The sequence below is a fragment of the Jaculus jaculus genome, chromosome 10 (assembly GCF_020740685.1).
Source record: "Jaculus jaculus isolate mJacJac1 chromosome 10, mJacJac1.mat.Y.cur, whole genome shotgun sequence".
Lineage (NCBI taxonomy): Eukaryota > Metazoa > Chordata > Mammalia > Rodentia > Dipodidae > Jaculus > Jaculus jaculus.
The window spans coordinates 36,812,191-36,835,137 of NC_059111.1; the positions used below are offsets into that span (position 1 = coordinate 36,812,191).

Consider the following 22,947-nt stretch of genomic DNA (forward strand, 5'->3'; position numbering starts at 1 on the left):
CAAGTTCAATTTCCCTGTACCCACATAAAACCAGCTGCACAAAGTGTCATGTGCATCTGGAGTATGTTTGTAGTGCCTGAAGGCCCTTGCATACCCATTCCCTCTTTTTACTTCTCTTCTCTTCTCTTCTCTTCTCTTCTCTTCTCTTCTCTTCTCTTCTCTTCTCTTCTCTTCTCTTCTCTTCTCCTCTTCTCTTCTCTTCTCTTTTCTCTTCTCTTCTCTTCTCTCTCTCTCTCCATTCAAATAAATAAATAAAATAAATATTTTTTTTAAAACTTGAACAAAGCTGGATGTGGTAGCACACACCTTTAACCCCAGCACTCAGGAGGCAGAGACGGATTGTGGTGAATTCAAGGCCACCCTGAGATTGCATAATTACATATTTAATTCCAGGTCAGACTGGACCAGAGTGAGACCCTACCTCAAAAAATAAATAAATAAAAACAAAAAAAAAACCTCTTGAATAATTCAATAAACATACATTATATTATAGTGATTATATTGCATTATGTGAGGGGAATGTGTGCTTGTAAGTGTATTTGTATAGTTGCACATGTATGCATGCATGTGCATATAGATACTTCAGATTGAAATTGAATGTCTTTTTCATTTTCTTTCCTCTTTTATTCTTTGAAACTGGGTCTCTCATTGAACCCAGATTTCACTGTTTTGGTAAGATTACCTAGTAAGCGACCCATCCATTACCTATCTTGTCTCCTCAGCACTGGAATCACTGTTCCCAGCCTATATCAAACAAAGTAGACAGTGAGGATCAACACCCTGAGGTTATCCTCTTCCACATCACTCTGCATGTGCATGCTACCGCACATACACACCTATGTATATACTCATAACCTGCACATATGGACACACACATGCACACACACAAGAAAAATATCTCAAACCAGAAAAGTGTTTCTATTATATAGGTGGGATAAAAGATGAAATATAATTAATTCATTATAATCTTTAAGAAAATTACAGATGACAGTACTTAAAGAAATATAAAGAGGTAAAGATAGTAGAAATACAGTGAAATTTGTGGAAATTTAGTTCTGTATTTTCTAAACAAATAATATACACATTACTAATGTAAACAAAAATACTAAGCTTGAGAATCCTCTACATTAGCACAAACCATTGTCTAAGTGTAGAAACCATAAAAAGAATTAAGGAGGTGAAGGAAAAAGGGAGGAAAGACTGTGGAAGGAAGGAAAGAAGAAAATTAGCATTTCCATTACATCTAATTCTTTGCTGTCAGCATTAGATATTGCATTCTGATCACTCGATAAAATATGAGGGTTTATCTTTGCACATTATCAAGGGTATTGGTGCTATATCATGCCTACAAATAAGGTCAGGATACTAAGATTATCTTTAGCAATTTCTAGAGCTCTCCAAGTTCCCTTTGATACGTAATGGGCAAAATATGTCTCGCTATGACTATATCCTACCAGAGTACCCTGTGACTGTCACATAAACATTCATAGAAACATCTCATGATAACTATTGAACCAAGTATGATTGGATAGTCGTTTTATTCTTATAGGCTATATGCCAACTTGAGTTGGTGAGGTAGTTTTAATGGATGGCCCCAATATATTCAGTGTTTTATTAGTGTGTAGTTTGGATCTGTAGCCACCTGGCTGGAGGAGGTGTCACTGGGTGGATCTTAGGGTCCAGCCCTAAGATGTGGTGGTAGATTTGCAATTCCAGTCTAAAGATATGCAAGGTACCTGCAGTTCCTGAAGTGTGTTTATTGTGGTGTGACTTTTTTGTTTGTTTGTTTTGTTTTCTTCTTTTGCTTGTGGCTTCCCTCTCTCTCTTTGTTTCTGTAAGAGTAGGCCAACCTTTTTCCACCATTATAGAACATCCCCTGGATCAGTAAACTTCAATAAATATCCCTTCCTCCAAGTCTGTGCCTGGTTTGCAAGTTCATCTCAGTGAACCTAAAGTTGTCTCCTAGAAAAATCGGTACCAGAAGTGCGGTGAAGTGAATCTGATCATGTGGATTGTGGTTTTTTAGAACTTTTGTTCTGGAGGAATGTGCATGGACTTGGTGCTTACAACTGAAGATGCAGTTTGGAGTAGCAAGCCAAATATTATGGACAACTGTGATGAGAGTTTGAAAATGCTAAATACTTACAGAAGTGTATTTGTAAGCTTAATAAATAAACTTTCTAAGGGGATGAAAAGACAACAGAACTTTGTTGGAACTGGGCTACTGGCATAAGGGCTGGCTGTGTTCTGCTGCCTAGGCCCAGAACGTATGATCAAAGTTAAATTTTTAATGGACTGATATGCTTGGCTAAAGATATTGGACTTAGAGATTTAAGATTTTAACTTGGAAAACCTCAATCAAATTAAAATTATGGGCACTGAGACTAGTTTTAGGTTATCGAAGCTGCTACTATCAAACACACTAGCAACCTTAAAGAAGATAGCCCAACTGCTTTACATTAAAACAATGGAAAGGGTGCCTAAAGAAAAACTGAAGGATTTATGAATCACTCACCTCCGTGGAAAAATTCTTTTGAGCCACAAAACTTACAAGTGTGAAGAAGGCCAGATTCCTGGAGCTATCAGGCCACCTAGGAAACAGGCCTAATCCCCTTGTAGCAGTTGATCAGTAAACAAAGGAGGAGGCTCTGTGTTCCCATTATTAACTCCCAAAGAAAAGTAAACAGAGGATAGAAAGCACTTAAAGTTTATTTAACTCTACCCCAGTCCCTATATCTTGGGCTGTCCTAAAGCCTAACTTCTTAAAATCCCCAAACACCTAGTCAAGGGGGCTACCATCCTCATTTCCAGTGGGAGAAGACTGCCCCTCAGTATATTCCATTAAACTCTGTGGTATTGAGGTTGGCTTTTCTTCTCTCTTTCTTATATTCCTCATGTCATTCTGGTCAATCTTGAATTTTAACAAATGGTGCTGAACCTGGCTCTCTCCAGGAGACTTTTTTTCCTCCCTACCCCTCAACTTACCAGATTGCGCTGCATGGAGAAATGCTGCTCACTTGTGGATACTGAGGATTTTCTGGTCAGAACTGCTCTCTTATGAATGTCCAAAATCCCCTGGAGTTTACCCAGACCCCCAATGGTCCTGTTCAGGGTAGTCCACAGGACTGAACTCTCCTCTTACTATCTTCCCTCCCTGATCTTCCTTTTCTTACTGGGTTCCAGACTAGTTGCCAGTTGCTACACGAAGCTTTGGCTTCTGCAACTTTTTCTGTGTGAGTGGTGTAGGCCCATGGAATTAGCATCTTATTGACACATTTGAATAAACTCAGCTCCAGTCTTTTAGCCCTCTCTGGACCCCTATTCACTATCCTATGTCCTTCGCTTCCAGCACCGACATCTCTTGCCACTTGAACCTCCATACATCCAATACCACCAAAGGTAAGGCTCAAATGCAGTCTAGAGATTCCCTAGACTGTTGTTCTCTATCCTACTGGATCCTAGGGATCCTCTGGCTTTGGCTCTCAGGTGGTAAAGACTGGGACCACCCTTCTCTGCTCCTGGGATCTCTGCGCAGCTCTAAAGCCTCCAACTTTATCTTGATATGAAGTGACAGCCTAATACCAAGATCTAGCCCAATCTTACCTATCTATAAAATAGGCTTTAAGCTCTCCATTCCCAGGGACACTCACTTGGGTTGCCTAAAATCAAATCTAAAATCAAAGCCAAACTTTTAATTATGCTTTCTACATCTGTCCCTAATTTGCAACTTTCAAATTACAAGTCCTCACTGATTTGGACAACTTCATAAGATGGAATGGCAAGAGATCTGAGGTTCCTTATTCTTAAGTTTTGTGTTTTTTTTTTTTTTTCATTTGTGTTCATACTTCTCTCAGTCTAAACTGCTCTGCTAACCAGATATTCCTTCTACTCCTTCCTCTGTGCAGACAACTGCTCCCAATGATTTCTATTCACTGTCTGCCTTTTTTGAATTTGATCCTGCAGATGAACCCCTTCCCTTCTAAACTCTTGGCTTCCCCCAAGATAGCCTCCTCTCTGGAGATGATCTTGGTGCTCTCTCTCTCTCTCTCTTTCTCTCTCTCTCTTTCCAGACTCAAGCCATTCCCCCAAATTGGGCACCAGCTCTTCTAGAGTGCCCTACATCTGCCTACAAAGGGAACTGCTATTGTTACTGGGCCTGTTTAACTTCTTCTGCATGTGGATATCTAATTTCTCTCTCCTTGATTTCCCCCTTTCCTGCCAGTGAAAACCCTGCAGGGGAGGTGGGACTATCACAGTAAACCAACAATAGCCTCAAAGCTATATAAAATAAACAAAGGCAGGCACCTAGGGAGCTCCATCCTTGTGACTAACGGTCAGTAGGAAAAAACATAATGCCAGTTTTAAAATTCAAGCTAACGACATCTACTGCCATGTTGCTGTGGGGTGTGCTTGTTCCAGGCCCAAACCAAAATCCCATACAGTTTCTGGTATCCACTCTATCTCTTTTTCCTTTCACCATGATAAATTGCTTGAAAATTCCAACTTTCCTGGGCTCTCAAAACTCCGAGATTGTTGGAACAAATTTCCAACAGCCAGATAGAATAATTTTCCTGCCCTGCCTCCAACCATAGAGAGACCATTTGCCATATCCACTTCATCTTTAGCTCAAGAAAAGGTAAACCTCTGTCCATCCATCTTCCTAAATTACCTAGGAATATAGATCCAGACATAGCTCCCTTGTCTTGTCATCAGAGGACTGCCCTGGGATCCTGCAGTCAGAATGCCTGCTTTCTTTTGAAACCCCATTTCTTCTCCAGCAGAAAATCTCTGGTCTTTATCTTCAGATCAGGGACTCCTAATCCTTAGGCAGATGGCCCAGACTTCTTTGGGTTCCCAATTTTCAAAATTCCACTGGCCTGCCTGCTGGGTTGCCTCCTCATCAATCTTAAAACTCTTGGCCTAAAGGGAGACTTAAAATCCAAGTGCCTCATTTTTTACTGCAATACAGTTTGGCCACAAGGCAAATTGTCCTAGGAGTTCCTTTCCCTGAAAATGACACATTTGGCTTTCAAATTCTAAAAGACCTTGATAACTTCATAAACTGGAGCTGGCAAATGGCTGTGTTATTCTACCCCTGATCTTTTCTCTGTCAGCTCTGCTCTCTGACCCAGGCCCTCCTTTGACCCCATCAAACAGTTCATATTAGTGATTTACCTGGTTCTAGGCTAAGATGGCCATGACAAATGGCCATCTCTATCTCTTTCTCCTCTCTGAGTGTAATACTAAACTTCAGTTAAGTTTTCTGAAACTGATTCTGTTCAAAGTACAGCTACAAAACTGGCCTTTGTGAAAGGCTTCCAGCCCATTCCCTAGATTCCACTGGTTTCTTTGAGGCTTTTGTTCTTCCTTAAAGATTTCTAATATGATTTCCTTTCCCAGAGAAACCTGTCTAGTATCAACAGCCACATAGTGAGAAGGGGACTCTGTTCTGTCCCATGTGGGTCTTCCTTTACCCATCATAAGCAGTGGCCACATAGATTGTTCTTTATGACTCCAGATAGCATAAATAGAACCTGCTCATCAACTCCATGCATGCATGCCTCTCCCACATGTTAAAATCTTCCCAAAGAAGAAGAAAAAGGAAAATTAAATCTTCAGGAAACAATGACTCTTTGTGTTTCATGTTCTTTGCTATGTTAATGCTGGCCAGCCATATTATATCATGTGTCCTATATTTCATGTAGTCTGTCTCTATGTGTGATTAAATTCATGGTCATTGATTATTCCAATGATAATGGTCATTAAGTGTTCTGATGCTTATAGATATATTTTAAGATAATGTTAAATTATTAAAACCAGGTTTATGATGTATTTCTGATTTTATGCTTGTCATGCTTACTATAACCATAGAAATGTTTATATGTCAACATTTGATCTGGCTCCTAACAATGTCTTCTGAATGTTTATTATAACTTAAACCTTTAAAGAAGAGATTAATTTTGGTTTACTGAGAAAACACAAACATGTTGATATGTTTTGCCTATATTTGTCAATGTTAAGGTATGGTATATGCTTTCTGTGGAGCAAAATTATTTTAAAATGTCATATTTCTAACATTCCTAGTCTATATCAGTCTGGATGGAGTATAATCAATGTATCTAAGAATACATGTGGATGTGAAGACTTCCGGTCAAGATGGTGTACACCTAAGCATGCTTTAGTTCCTGGGGTAATACCAGGCAAGATGTGTGGGGTTCCAAGGTCAGAAGGTCCTAGAAGACCTCCAGTGGAAGGTGCATAGGAGCACAGTAAGGAATCCACTAATTCCCATGCTCCCAGGCAGCCCACTAGTCCCCCAGACCCCTAAAGCATCAGGCCCAGACACCATGCCAACTGCCATGGACAAGGCTCTCTTCTGTACTATCTGCATGCACTGCAGATTGAGGACCCTCACCTTTCCTCCTGCTGACCATCTCTTATGCCTCCTTCCAGCACCTTTCCTCCCTTCATCCTTCCTTTCTCCCCAACCGGGACTCTGCCCCCCGTCGTACCACCCACACCATGTCATCCCATCCCCCCATCTGCCATGCCACCAGCTTGTGCCACTAGCTCCACGCCACCAGGTGCAAGCCATCCCAACCCCTTTAAGCCCCATAGTACTGGGTCTGTGCTGCCAAGTCCAAACCATCCTACACACACCCCCTTCCATGCTAGTGGTCCATGCCACTAGGTCTGCACCATTGGGTCTGTGCCGTTCCATCCCTTCACCCCACCACATAACTGGGTCCTCCCTACCAAGTCTGTGCTGCCAATGAGTCGGTGCCATCCTATCTTCCCTGTTCCACCATCCACCTCCAGAACATGCCATCTCCTGTGTCCTGTCCTTGCAGCTACCACCTGTTGTCTGGGTCCCCACCAGGGCCATACTGGTATGGATATATCATGTATTGGCTGGTAGCATTATTTCCTTCCTCTGGTCCCCATTCCACTGAGGGCCCTTCTCAGTGGGATTGTTGATATTCACCATGGGGGTGTGGGTTTTGAGTTGTGAGAGCAGCAGTCAGTCATTGTGGTAGGTGGTAATGCCTCTGGATATTCGCTCCCACCTTGAGGCTCTTACAGTCTTTCTGCCCCCTCTTTCACAAACTTCCCTGATAATTGGTAGGTGTTTTAAGTCTATCTTAGTCTTGAGTTCTCAGAAGCTTCTGGACTTTTGTTTTGTTATATTTTGCATGTCCTCAGTGTCTACCCCTGTCACACTGGCATAGGTAATTAGGCTCACAATAGAAGCAGAACTCTTGTTTATCTTCCCAATTCTTCTGTGGTTTCACCTTAGTCCTGGTGGAAGGGGTGGTTTATCTCTTCACAGGGAGTCATCTATCTATTCTTGTACTGATAAGATTTTGGTTGTCCTTGGTCCTTGTTACTTTCTGAAGAAGAAAAACAGATTTTCCTATATAGGGAGAGTTCAACATAGGTTAAAGGGGATAAGCATCAATAATTTAGAGAAATTCTGATGGGTATATCCTCTCTTTGGCCAAAGACTAGTGGGAGCTTCTCCTTGGAGTCAATAATCTTGATCTCCATAGAATTCTGACTTGGTTCCCACTTCCAGCTAGAGGCTTCTTTCTACTGAGCAAATTTCTTAGCCAATCAGAGAACTCTTTTTTAAATATTTTATTTATTTGTTAGAGAGGGGGCGGGGAGGAGAGAAGGAGGTAGTTAGTGAAAGAGAATGGGCTTCTAACCACTGCAAATGAAATCCAGACCCATGTGCCACCTTGTGCATCTGGATTATGTGGGTACTAGGGAATCAAACCCGAGTACTTGGTTTTCACAGGCAAGTGCCTTAACTGCTGAGCCATCTGTCCAGCCCCAATCAGACAGACATCCCTTTTCTTCTTTATTACTTGAATTTATTTAAGACAAAACCTCACTATGTAGCTCAGGCTGACCTTAAACTTTACTTCCCAAGTTCTGGGGTCACTGATGTGTACTATAATATCTAGCCAGAAAAAAATCTCATTAATTAACAAAATCTTATCCAAAAGACTTTCGCTAAGCAGATTGGTTACTCACAGTTACAGAGCTGGAATTAAAGCAAAGATATCTGGGGGCAGGGGAGATGGTTCAGTGGAAAATACACTTTGGTGTAAGTATGAGGACCAGAGTTTAGATTGTACAAACTCATGGAAGAAGCAGAATATTCTTGTAAGCATTAAAAGACTTCCAATAGAAGCTGTTATCCAAATAGGGTCATAAATGAGGGAAAAAAATAACAGTCAGAAAAGACATTGAAATATATTCTAGGCAAGAAAAGAGCATGGATGAGATGGGAAACATATCATAAAAGCACATATGGATAATACATAATAATAAGGCATGGTTGTCAAATGAGTAAGAAGGTAGAGATAAATTTAGATGCCTAGACAAGTGGTACACACAGCAGAGACTATGCATGTCAGTTCTATCTTAGAATTATTTCGGGCAAAGAAATAGTCAGCCATCTCTCCAAAAAGTCACTTTAGAACCTATTTTACGTGGCCCCCAAAAGATTAAATAGTATGCCACCCTTTAAAAATACAAACATGCTGCCGGGCATGGTGGTGCACACCTTTAATCCCAGCATTTGAGAGGCAGAGGTAGGAGGATCAAGGCCACCCTGAGACTCCATAGTGAATTCCAGGTCAGCCTGAGCTAGAGTGAAACTCTATCTTTAAAAATAAATAAATACAAACATGGGCTGGGGGGGGGGGGGTTAATAGCAGTTAATACATTTGCCTGCAAAGTCAAAAGACCCAGGTTCGATTACCCAGGACCAATGTTAGCCAGATGAACAAAGGGGTGCACATGTCTGGAGTTCATTTGCAGTGGCTGAAAGCCCTGGCATGCCCATTCTTTCTCTCTCTTTCTCTCTTTCTCCCTCTTTCTCTGTCAAATAAATAAATAAAAATTAAAAATCAAAAATTAAGTACAATCATATGTTTCATAGAATTTTGGGAAAATAGACTAGCTTAAAAATAAATAGGAAGGTTTCTCCTACAAGGTTTCCCAAAACAATGACAGACTTCTGTCAGAGTACTTGATGACCCACCAAAGGCCAGTGGTAAGACCCTGTTGCTGAAGACTCCATACGCAGCTGACGCGTAAAATGGAAGGACATGGCTGGAAGCCAGGAGAGAGTCAGTCCCCAGACAGTCAGCCTGTCTAGTGCCAGAAGGTGCTACATAGGCGACTGGGGGAAATGACCAAGATCTGTCCAAGCAACACATTGTTTAACCTAATTAGCAACAAATAACCGGATGTGATGCCCACACAAGTGCAATAGTGGTACACAGCCATGGTGAGGAACCAATTGCTCTTGATTTGGCTAACTGATCCACTCAGTGGTACTAGACCCATAGCTGGAGCTGGGAAACAAGTCAGAACCATACCCAAACACAAGCCCACTCTACAATATCAAGCTACCATCAATCACGGGGTATAAGAGGGCCTACACCTATCATACTGTCTATCAAAAAAGTAAGTGTTATCTCAATTTTCCGGGTGCTAACTTACTCTCCGTTGGAGAATCTGCTTCTCTTTTTCAGATACCTTCCTAGACAGAGAGCTGCCCCAACATACCTCAAAAGGGGCCCAACTGAAACTAAGGACAACTGGCAAAATAAGCAAGGGTGATGTTTTCCTGTGAACTGAACACCAGCATGAAGGGGAAGGAGACCAACGCAGAGAAAAATCAACTCCTACCAAATCAGAGAGCCAGAGCCTCAGAGGCCCCCAACACCTCAGCACTGAAGCGGACCAAAAATGAATCCAACATGGCTCAGGGAAATTTTGCGGAAGAGGGGGCGGAAAGAATGTCAGAGTCACATGTTGGGTCATGATTTGCAGAGACATTTATCATACCAATAACTGAGGACTAATTCCACAATGCACGACCCATTTTCACTAACAAGGAGGGTCTAATGGGAGGGGGTAGATCACAGATGAGACTAAATAATGGTACCAAACTGCCTGTATTTACTGAAAAGAAAACTAATAAATTAAATTAAAAATAAATAAATAGAAAGACTACACTCATAGCATATCAGTTAGCAGATGTTCTAATACATAATAGCATAAATAATAACAGGGTAATTAGTTTTTTGTGTATTTATTCAGTTTAAGTCACTTATTTGCAATCCAAAACTAATAAGAAGTCTCTGACACATTTAAGAACTCATCCTATTATGGGTTTTTTGTCTATTTGTTTGTTTGTTTTCATCCATAACACGTACACACACTGCCTGCTGCACCTACGTGCACTGATGCCTGAGGAGAATCAAAGACCAAGAAGCAGTTCAAGAGTGAAAACTTTAGTATACTGTCTTCCTATGTATTCAGGATGGTAACCTTCCTCAGATGTGCCTCATAATGATCCACCACCACAGAAAGTGTCAAGTTTACTCCTGTGTAACATAAGATGTAATACACGCTCGATATGGCCAGAGAATAGAATGAGAAAAAGGGGCAAAGGGATCATGTTCATGAAAAGCCACAGGAAAGCAAGCATTGTAAAAGCACGTGTGTCTTCCACACATACTTCAAGGGGACCCACCCCTTCCTCCTGGCATTTCTTTTGTGCATAAACCTGCAGTCTCATGTTCATAGCATGTGGGTAATTATATTTAACCTAAGTCCATAAAAAACAAAAACACTACCAGAATAGAATAAGGGTGATCACATGGTCCTGCTTTTTTAGCCAATGAGACCTAAAAAAAATCAAGTAGGAGTTCATAAAATAAGTTTCTCTTCTTGATTAAAAGGGAAATGAGACAATGTTTCTTTTTCTTTCTTTCCCTTAAAGCTGCTGTTGCCATCTGTGAACATGAAGAGAACTGTCACCCACACAACTGGCAGTGTGGGAAGATGGAAAGCATGTGGGTCTCTAATGATTTCACTGAGTTATTGAAACAGCCCTTGAATCACCTTCCCCTGAATTTCTTATTATCTTACATAATTGCTTAAGCCACCATTAACTGAGGAATTTGTTCATGAAGCCTCATGCATTTTAACCAATGTATGTAATACAACACGTAAAATGACAGCCCAGGAATATACTGGAGAAATTAAGGGGCAAATCCAGGTCACAGATTATGGTTCTGAGTTCAAGTTCTTGGGTACAGTTTTGGGAGAGTATATAAGTATGTTAAAATGGAAAGGTTTACCTTAAAGTAACTTTATATTAAATATATTTGCTCTAACAAAATCAAGTTTTAATAATTAGAAAAAATGATATTTTATTTACCAACATCAGAAGTAATAGTTCACTGATAATGCTTATTATGCACACAGACAACTGTTCTATTATACACCCAGTCACCAGGCTGCTTCTACATCAGCCCGGGAAAGGGCTATGATGGCAGAAGGTGTTAATCACTGCAGGAGCAAGTGTCTGGGAGGTTTTCCATGACACATCTGGCAGAAATGCAACAAGGAATGTCAGTGATTGACATGAGAAAATTCTGACATTAAAAACATTTCTGGAATAGAAACTTTTCCCCCTGCTATCACTGTATTTGCTTTTATAATATGTCAGCCTTTGCAAAGCTAAGTAAAATTTATAGCACAACCAAATAGATAATTGATTACAAGGTTATTTCTTCATGTAATGTGCTTTGGGGAGAAATTGAGAGAAAGAAAATGTAATACTGCTGATGACATATGTTTTTATATAACATCTACTTATATTAGGGTCATTTGTGGGCTAGGATGGTGGTGTGCCTAAGGCATAATATAAACATTTTATTTTCCATATTCAATATGCCAATCACATTAAAATATTATCAAAGTAAACAAGAAGATCAGGCTTGAAAAAAGGAAAGTGGGAGGGCGATATGGCATTTAGTCTGTGGAGACTAGAAGGCAGACCCTCCAACTATCTCTTGGTAGCAATGGATGATCATACACTGGTTAGTTATATCAGAATAACACCTGGGTTTGCTACAATTATTGTATTTACAAAGAACTTTACCATACACAATCTCACTCAGAGGTTTAAAACAATCATAAGCAGTAGACACTTCTCCTGTGGTCTCATAAACCCCTCCCTCACATTCATTCTTCACCCTTCTCCAGTTCTTTATGATTCAAAAGTCTGAACACTATGCACTGAGCTCCTTTACTCTGCCTCCAGTTGGGCTTAACAGTGGAAGAAAGACCCAGAAGTCTCAAGGCAAAAGAAAAAATGGTCCTTCCCCTGCCTCCCTGCATGTACTATAGATCCCTCTGCAGTTACGCACCACTGTGTCCTCAGCTCTTGCTAAGGGGCTTCACTTCCATGCTTCCCTGACTCCAGTATTCCAGGGACACTGTATGCCTTGCATCTCCAAGCTTACTGTGGTCACAGCTTTAAGATGCAAGATGTGTCATGAGGCTTAGTGATATAAAAGGTACTTTGATGAACACACAGCCAGTAAGTAACAGAATTTCTAACCTATTTTTTTTCTTTGTTCATCTCTTTCCCTTATCCCATAATGTCTTTCATATACATTCTAGATATCTGCTTCTCTCTTTCTGCTTCTGCCAATCACCACAAAAATTCTTGCTATCAATATTAGAGGCATGAGAGACTACCAAATGTATCATCATTCAAAAAGATCAATGTTTACATTAGAGAAATTCCTCAAATGTAATCTTATGGCAGCAATGGGAACGTTTTTATTATTCCACTTAAAAAGTATCTTTTGGTGGGACCGCTAGGGGTAAGCTATCTCAGTTTAAATTTCTATCTTATTTCTATCTTCTTTCTTAGTCATGTTCTTCTAGGTGAACAGTTATTTTCATGTCACACTTTGAAAGTGCTTGTTCAGTCTTCTGGCTCATTACTAAGGATGAAAAGCAGTCTGGGCATCTCCACATTGTTTCCTATATTTATTTTGACTCTCCCCTTTGATCTTCTTTTTGTCTTTGATGTTTCAGAGTTCCAGTATAAGAACTCTTAAGTTTGGCCACAAATCCTCATACACATTAGACCATGGTTAAATTGTCAAGAGGCAGTTTTGTACCCACCCCCATCTATCTCTATCTCCCTCTCTCACCTTCTCTCTTCCCCTCTCTTTCTCTCTCTTCCTTTCTCTCTCTCTCTCTCTATCTCTCTCTGTCTCTCTTTCTCTCTCTCTTTTATTTTTTGAGGCATGGTCTCACTTTAGCCCAGGCTAACCTGGAATTCACTCTGTATTCTCAGTGTGGCTTCAAACTCATGCAATTCTCCTACCTCTGCCTCCTGAGTGCTGGGATTAAAGGTGTGAGCCACCACGCTCGGCTTCCCTCTCCCTCCCTCAATATCTCTCTCTCTCTCTCTCTCTCTCTCTCTCTCTCTCTCTCTCTCTCTCTCTCTCTCTTTGTACCCACAACATTTGCAAACAGCATTTATTACTTACTGACTCCTTCAAAGAGAGAAAATTAGTCCTCAAAAATCCAGGCTTGATGTAGATGGTTTCTGCTAAACTTCTGAAAAGAAACAGGACCTAATATTGTCTTTTGACCATATCAGTCTGAGACAGTCACATAATTAGCTTATGAGGGAACTAGCCATGGCTAAAAGAACTCCCTTAGAGCAGCTAGGGACTTGAAGACATCTCATCAATCTCTCTGGATTCATCCTTTTTACTCTACTTTTGCCCTTTGAGAATTTTATTTTCCTTATTGTGAATCATAAATGCATTTACAGATGCAACTGTCAATAAATCATTAACCAAGGGATGTGGACAAAGAAGATAATGGCCACAGCACTGAAAATACAAGTGCCTGGTGGGATTGCAAAATAAAAACATCACAAGCATGATATTAGAGTTCAGCTGAATTGAGTCCCTGTGGTTAAACAGATGACGCACTGCTTACCAAACACTGTGCACAATGAGCAGCAGTCTTCAGCAGGAGTTCTGCTGTACACTTCCAGCCTTTATTCAGTAACAACACGAGTTATTGTTGAGCTCAATGTTTTGAGATAATATAAGGCAAATGTACTCAGAGCTTTGGGAAACTGCTGACCAAGGGGCTATGCATTCTCTATAATCCCTTGTATCTGAACCCTTAAAAGAGCCAAACAGATTCAAATAATCATTCAGGTATATTCTTTATTATCCAAATTGTCACTGCCCTACATCTAAAATTAGGGAAGCAAATAGATTGAGAGATCTTCAGAGCCTTCAGTATGTGAACACACTACCCAAGTGCAAGTCATTTGGATCCAGGAAATTAATACATTCAGATGTCAAAACATGCTTGTAATTGGTTGGATCTAATTTAAGAAATAGGCATATATGGTATAGGTGATTTAGAGTATAGATTTATGGACAAGAAGATCAGTGAAAGATTAAGAACCAGGTAACAGAAGAAACGGATGTCAGATTTCCTAAGCCATAAACAAAAGAAGAAAATTATCAAAATGTAATTACAAGAACCACTCCTCATTCATTAAAAAAGTTTATGGGATTAGAGAGATTGCTTAGTTGTTAAGGTGCTTGCCTATAAAGCCTAAGGACCCAGGTTCTATTCCCCAGTACTCACATAAGTCAGATGCACAGATAGTGAATGCAACTGTCTGGAGATGATTTATAGTTACTAGAGGTCCTGTGACACCCATTCTTTCTCTATCTCCTTTGTTTCTCTCAAATTAAATAAATAATTTTTTAAATCATATGAATTATCTTTTTATCATACTGCCACACATCTTTTCTTCATAGACTAATTATGGTTAAAAATATCATATTTAACAGCTTTGGGCTTACTTCTGTGTGTTAGCCATAGTGTGAAAATATTGCTGATTAAGCAAAATGAAGAGAAATGCATAAAGTCATTTAAAACATAATTTTATGCAGCCTCTTTTCCTCCTTTGTCTCTTTAGCAACCCTATTAAACAAAGGGAAATTTCTTGTTCAGCTGTAATCTCTTCTACATTTATACTTTGACAAAAATTCTTTCACTTTCATATTAATTCTGCCTTTTCTACTTCTATGGTAAGGTGTTTTTTTTAATTTTTTTTTGTTCATTTTTTATTTATTTATTTGAGAGCGACAGACATAGAGAGAAAGACAGATAGAGGGAGAGAGAGAGAATGGGCCCGCCAGGGCTTCCATCCACTGCAAACGAACTCCAGATGCGTGCACCCCCTTGTGTATCTGGCTAACGTGGGACCTGGGGAACTGAGCCTTGAACTGGGGTCTTTAGGCTACACAGGCAAGCGCTTAACCGCTAAGCCATCTCTCCAGCCCTATGGTAAGGTTTTTATCTCTAACTGTGAATTGAAAAATTGGCTTCAGTTTAATGAATGTCTAGCTTCAGCCCACAAAGCAATAACTATCTAGAATGACTTTCTTGTGTTTGTAGGCCTTAATGTGTTTATCTATCCCAACTCTCCCCAAATCAGTATCCTGGCAAAATAATATATCTCTACTTTCACCTCAAACACCTGTCTGTGGCTCTGAAGATCCCTAGATGGTCCCATTTCCAGCCACAGCTGAATTGAACATTTTGTCTGGACTTCTCAATTCCAATTTAAGCACATTGAAAAACAAAGTATTGGGTTGAGAAATAGATAGATATAGGAAAAAGATTTTTTTCACATTTTTGACAATACTTAATAGTTTCACCACTATAATAAATGTTAAGTTCAGGGAAGTATCCTATTATTTCTACTTGTTATCTAATATTTTAAAGCACTCCTTGTACTGGTGACCCTTAGTGCCTGCTTAGAAGTTCTCTATGGAATATCAAGGCCATCTTCTCCTAATCTTTGCCACATGCAAAGGGATCCTATTCAGTATTTGCCATATTTGTGCTCTCTTGTTCTTTTCATAAATTTAACACTAGTAAAGATAAAAGTTATCTGGCTGACACACAAAAACAGATAGAATAATTTCAACAGATACTTTGTACAAGAGGAAGTTTATATCCACTAAACAAAGATTACACTATAGGAAGTAAAATGAACCTGGGGCTACTTTTCTTATCTCACTGGATCAGTCATAGTGGAGACCTGAATGTCACCTGAGATGGCAATTAAGATATAATGCTCCACCAGGAAAGCATAAAAGACCAAGGTCCTTTTAATGACTCTTCCTTGTGGGAAGGGTTAAGAGACTGAGCATCTATTTAATCATTTTTACAAAATTGAAAGACTACCTATCATACCAATGACTGTGGGCTAAATCCACAATGCACGACCCATATACATCAACAAGGAGGGGCCACTGGGGAGGGGGTAGGTCACGGATGAGCCTAATAATGGTACCAAACTGCCTGTATTTGCTGAATAGAAAACTAATAAAAATAAATATTTAAAAAACCTACAATAAACACAGAAATAAAAAATATAACTCCTTGAAATTGCAGACACACACACACACACACAATCAACATTCATTGTTGAGAGAAATAAAGGCTTCTATATGAATCATTAGAAAAGGTTTATGACTTAAAAGAAACAAAAAAATATATATATCAATGAACTCAGAGCTGGAGAGTTGCTCATTGGTTTAGGAGCTTGATTACAAAGCCTAAAGGCCTGGGTTTTATACACCCAGTTCACACATAAAGCCAGATACACAGAATGGCACATACATCTGGAGTCTGCAGTTGACAGAGGCCCTGGTGTTCCCTTTCTTCTTTCCTTCCTTCCTTCCTTCCTTCCTTCCTTCCTTCCTTCCTTCCTTCCTTCTTTCTTTCTTTCTTTCTTTCTTTCTTTCTTTCTTTCTTTCTTTCTTCTTTCTTCCTACCTTTCTTTGCCTGCCTCTCTCTCCACTTGCAAAATAAAATAAAATTTTAAAATATGAAGAAATGCACTCAAGTGAAACTAGTAATAAAATTATATTTTGAAATATCAATATTAACATATTAACTTTAACTTTTTAAGTAAATGTTACTTATCTCTGTCCATTGAAAAGAATAATGTCTTGAAAAGTAATGAGCTCCTGTAGAGTCTCTTGTAGCCACTATACTCTGAAATATCTTCTGCATGGAGGAAATAAAGATATTAAAACTTTTATTGTATATTGAAAAGGTTGTCTAAGGGTGGGAGAAAATATTGTTAACTATTCACCTGATGGAAGACTAGTATGTAGTACATAAAAATAACTCAAAATACCAACAAAAGGGCTGGAGAGATGGCTTAGCCATTAAGGCACTTGCCTGTGAAGAAAGGACCTAGGTTCAATTCCCCATGACCCACATAAGCCAGATGTAATGGTGGCACATGCATGGGGGGTTGTTTACAGTGGCCGAAGGCCCTGGGGTGGCCATTCCTTCTCTCTCTCTCAAATAAATAAAATAAAAATAAATAATCTTAAAACACCAACAGAAAATTAAATAATTCAATTAAAATAGAAAATAATTTGAATGGACTTTTCTTTAAAGAAGAAATATAAACAACCAAAAGTTTGTGAACAATACCTCATGCCATCAGCCAAAAAGAAATGAGAATCCAAGCTACTATGATACACTATTGCATCCCAGTGAGAATGGTTACTGACACAAAATCAATAAAAATTCATGTAAGGATGTGGATAAAAAAATTGGGGGGTATATACATTAGTATGGTCATTATGGAAAACAGCATGGATGTTACTCCAAAAACAGTGAATTTAGTGATGATCCAGATATTTGACTCCTGACTAGACATTCAAAGGAAATGAAGCCAGTTTGCACACCAGATGGTACTGAATGCTCATGATTAAGGTGGTACTATTAATAAAGAATGATATATATATATATATATATATATATATATATAATGTATACAAAATATATATATATATTATGTATACAAAATTGTAGTCTTCAAAACAGAATGAAAGGGTGATATTTGTGGCAAAGGAGAGAGAAATGAAAATCACCCTATTAAGTTAAATAAGGCAGACACAGAAAGACAAGTACCATGTGTTTTCTCCCATATATGAACATGTAAAGAGACTATATGTGTATATATTATATACCAAAATGAATATATACACATACATACATATATATATATATATATTCCTGAGCAAGTATTTGATTTGGTTGACTCAAGGTTTGCTGATACAGAGTGGGCCAAGTCAGTTGGAAGCTCATGCAGCACTACTAATGACTTGCTCAGGAGAAAGTTTCTCCTTATGCCAATTATCCATTCTTTTTCATAAAGGAGAAGAAATTATGAAATTTGAATTATCTCATTCTGCAAACCTATAATGAAACAATATAAAGAATAATTTCAATGTTTTCTGTATCCTTTTTAATTGTACATTGAGCATGTGCACAATATTGTGGTGTGCTATTGTTTATATATGCTATTCCACATATTTCCTTGAGACAGTCTCTTACTGTACCTGGTACTATTACTTTCTGTCAGAGTGGATGACAGCAAGCCTCAGTCATTCTCCTGTTTCACTCTACTCCTCACAGGACTAGAGTTATAGGCATGTGTGGCCATGTGCAGCTGTTTATGTGTGTTCTGGGGAATAGAACTCAGGCAGTCTCAGGTCCTCATTTGTGGCACATACTCTAACCTACTGTGTCATCACCTTAGCCCTAATTATGAATACACACTAATAAAAATAATGTACCAGCAACTAAGTATCTTCTTATGGAAGTACATGGTGCCACTCATAAGGTAATACTATCCAAACAATGTCGAAATAAACCCAAATATGATCAAATCACTTTGTGAAAAATGCTAGGAGGAGAGGACTAAATCCAACAATGCCACAGACCTGAACAGAACAATAAGAACAATCCAGCACTAATTTAGTTTATTATATGCCAGTATTTCTAGAAGGGCAATGCTCTTGTAATTATGCTATTAGAAAGTCTCCATCTTTTGAAAACATTTAGTAGAATATGTGAAGCCAAAAATGTAAGACATAAAATTGGCTGTAAACAATACAGACGGTCTAAGCTTGTAAGCCAAGTTGAAGTAACTTGGCCACATACTAGCTTGTTACTAGAGATGTATGATGTGCACTTAGTTCATACAAACTCCACTTCATGTATATAACTGTGCTTATTTGAAGCATTCCATAGAAATACATTTTACGGTAGTACTGAAAACCAATGAAAGGAGGATATCCTACAACATCTTTCCCCCAATATGAATATAAAGTAAAGAAGAACAAAATAACCTATAATAGCAAATAATAATCCACAGATTATACACATTAAAATTTAAGTGATCTGCAGGTAGTTTAGAAAAGGTGGAAAGGCCTAATTTATTCAACTGTTTAGTTAACAAATTTAAGTTCACATTAATTTTAATCACTTTGAATAATAAATTCAGAAAATTATTATTAAAAGTGTCTTTAGCTGGGCATGGTGGCACACACCTTTAATCTCAGCACTCAAGAGACAAAGGTAGGAGGATTGGTTTAAGTTCAAGGCAACCTGAAACTAATGTCTGGGTCAGCATGGACTAGAATGAGACCCTATCTCAAAAAAATCAAAAGTGTATCTTTGACCAATATTTGATTTTTAAAGTATAGGTAAATAAAATATTTGGCAAACTAGTTTCTTTGCAGGAACTTTGAGGAAAGAATATTTTAAAATATCTTTAAGATATAGATCCCTTGAAAGCTTGCAGATTTATATAAAAGGACAGATATATAAATAGCAAGTGTCAAAAATTTAATAAAAAGTCACTAAACATAAACTTTATCTGAGAACAACAAGATAAATCTTTAGTAAGACAGAAAATAATATGATAAGAAACAAAAGCAAGCTATAGGATGATGGGGATGAAATGGATGGTTCTAATGTGGAAGAATGCTGAGAAAGAGTATGAAAATAATAGTGCTTCATCCTTATGCTCTTAGTAGATAATAAATACCCAGGCTCACAAAAGATCATAAAATAGAGGCACTTAAGCAACTTTAGGAAATCTGTAATATCTTACTACAAAATAAGTTCTGTTGGCAATAATGTTTATATAACAAGAGCTAATGATTCATTGATATAAATTTATAGATTGTTGACTAAAGTCAGTACAAAAGATAGGCACAGCTGAGAAATGAGACATTAGTCCAGCCAATGAGGAATTATAAACAATAATAATGGTTGTTGGAAGATGTTCAGCAGACAAATTTTAAAAGTACAGTGAGTATAGAAATGTGATATATGCAACTTTAAAAACATATTTTATTTATTTCTTTATTTTCAAGCACAGAAAGATGGAGAGAAGAGAGATAGACAGAGAAATGGGTGTACCATGGCCCCCAGCCATTGTAAATGAACTCTCGATACATGCACCACTTTGTGCATTTGACTTTACTGGGTACTGTGGAATCAAACCCTGGTCCTTGTGCTTTGCAGGGAAGTGCGTTAACCTCTAAGCCATCTCTCCAACTCCACGTACAATTCTTGAATCAACTGAATGATAACCCTCCACCCATGGAATTCATATTTTCAGGATCTAGTTACAAATAATAAAAGGTTGATAATTACTCCCTCTGAAAAATCATGACCATGAATTTTCATACATCTTTGAATACAAATGTTATATTCATATAACTGAACAGAAACAACTAGTTTCTGTTTCATTTTTCTACATATGGCCATGAAATTTTTCCCACACCATTTGCTAAAAATGCTGTCTTTTCTCCTGTCTACATAATTGGCAACTTGTCAAAAATTAAGTAGCTGTAGTTATTTGACCTAAGGTTTGAGTCTTCAATTCTGTTGCATTGGTCTATATTTCTGTTCTTATGCCATTACCATGCTGGTTTTGTTTTTATAGCTCAGTAATATAGCATTACATCAGGTATGGTGATACTTCCAGAGGGTTTTTTTTTATGTTTAGATATCCGAGACCTGCTGCCATTACATATGAAATTTGAGATCATTTTTCTATCTCTGTGAAAAAATGATGCTGGTATTTTTATTGGTATTGCATTAAATATGTATGTTGCTGTTGGTAGAATTGCAATTTCCACAATATTAATTCTACATATTCAGGATCATGGGAGGTCTTTCCATATTCTCAAGTCCTCCTCAATTTCTTTCTTGAGGTCTTTATGTTTTCATTATGTTGCTCATTCATATCCTTGGTTAGTCTTATTCCAAGGTATTTAATTTTTTGTTGCTATTGAAAAATGGTATAGCCTCAATGATTTCTTTCTCTTCTGCATATAGAATGGTTACTTATTTTTGTGCAATGATTTTGTGTTGTGCCACTTTACTGAAGGAATTAATCACCTTTAGTAGTTTTGTGATGGAGGCTTTCTGGTCACTTATGTATAGGATCATGCCATCTACAAACAGGGTTAACTTGACTTCTCCCTCTGTAATTTGTATCCTTTTTATTTTTTTCCTCTGTCCTATTTCTTAGGCTAGTAATTTTAGTACTATGTTGAAGAGCAGTGGGTGAGAGTGGGCTTGTTCCTGATCTCTGTGGGAACTCCTTGAATTTTTCCCCATTAATTATTATTTGGGCTTTGGTGCTTTATATATAGTCTTTATTGTTTTGAGATATAAACCCTCCATGTATATTCTTTCCAGCACTTTGATCATGGAGTGGCATTGTACTTTGTCAAAGGCCTTCTTTGCATCAGTTGAGATTATCATGTGGTTCTATGGTTAAGTTTATTTATGTGGTGTATTACATTGACCAATTTCTATATGTTGAGCCATCCTTGCATCTCAGGGATGAAGCCTACTTGGACAAGGTGCATAATGCTTTTGATGTGTTGTTGAATTTGGTTTATGAGGGAGGACTTTGTGCAGGATATTTGCATCTAAATTCATCAGGTATGTAGGCCTATAGTCATCTTTCCAATATAATGAGTGCATATATAAAACAATTTAAAGAGCCAAAGAAATGCTGAGTCTCAAGTACTAACCTGCAGGTTCTTGCCAATCACACCTTCATCTACATGTAACATGAAGACACAAAGTAACTTCTAATGTACAAAACTATGAAGTCACATTCAAGAATTTCTCCTTAACCTTGCTGAGAGTCATTATTTCTCTACTGAAAAATGTTTTTATGTTCAAATTACCATTAAAGGATTTCTTTCATATTGCAGTAGAATCATTATACCTTTTCTTAAAATTTATAGGACATATTCTTCATGAAATTGTCCTTAAAATTCAAAAGTAATTTGTGAGCTTCATTTTGTCAATTAACTTTTTGAATACTCATGAGTGTTGTTGTTGTTTTTGTTTTTTGCTGGTTACTGTCTTAAACGTATGGCACTAAATTTTCTGTTACTATCAGAAGACATATTAAATTTAATGTACCATTAAAATAAACAAAGATCTCAAGGGTCTGCTCTATTTTTGTCCTCCTAAATCATTTTTGTTTTGCATACTTATCTATTTCTTTATTACTGTACTTCATTAAGTTTAAAAGTACATTGAAAGCAAATTTTCTGCATTTTAGTAAGTCTAAAACTAAAATGAGTCTCCAACTCAATGTCATCTTACATTCTATGGCATACAGCTAAGAACTCACCCCTTGACAATCCCTCACATCCCATGAAACCTCACAACTGAAGATGTGTGTGGAGTATGCTCTTTCATCTGGGCTTCCATCTCCCCAGATTCTGTTGGGGCCTTTGAGTGGCGTTCTCCAGCAGTAGATCAGAGGAAGGAAGGGGAAGTATGAATTTCTTTTACTTTCTAATGAAAGTTATGGCAGGATCAGAATTTCTTTATCTATCATCATATCTTTCCTTTGACAATTTCCCAAGGCTCTTGAAACTGTTCCCCCACCTTGACTTTAAAACTCAGGTTTGCTGGTAGATTCTATTATCTAGATTCTGATTTCTTTCAATGCTTTGTTTACCCAATTTTCTTTTGTAAAATATTGAATTGGCAAAATATTATATATATTTGAAGTGTGAGACATGATCATTTAATATTATACATATACTATGAAATGACACAATGTAATAAATATATGTTTCCCAGAACTTTTTCATATTATATTTGTCCCTTCTTATCAAATTGTCTCTATATTTGATTCTAACAACCTATTTA

The 22,947-nt window shown here is 38.0% G+C and overlaps 1 pseudogene; it reads left to right on the top strand.

Annotated features, from left to right (window-relative positions):
- Nucleotides 1-11,041: 11,041 nt before the first annotated feature.
- Nucleotides 11,042-22,947, top strand: part of LOC123463948 — a 66,775-nt pseudogene continuing 54,869 nt past the window's right edge.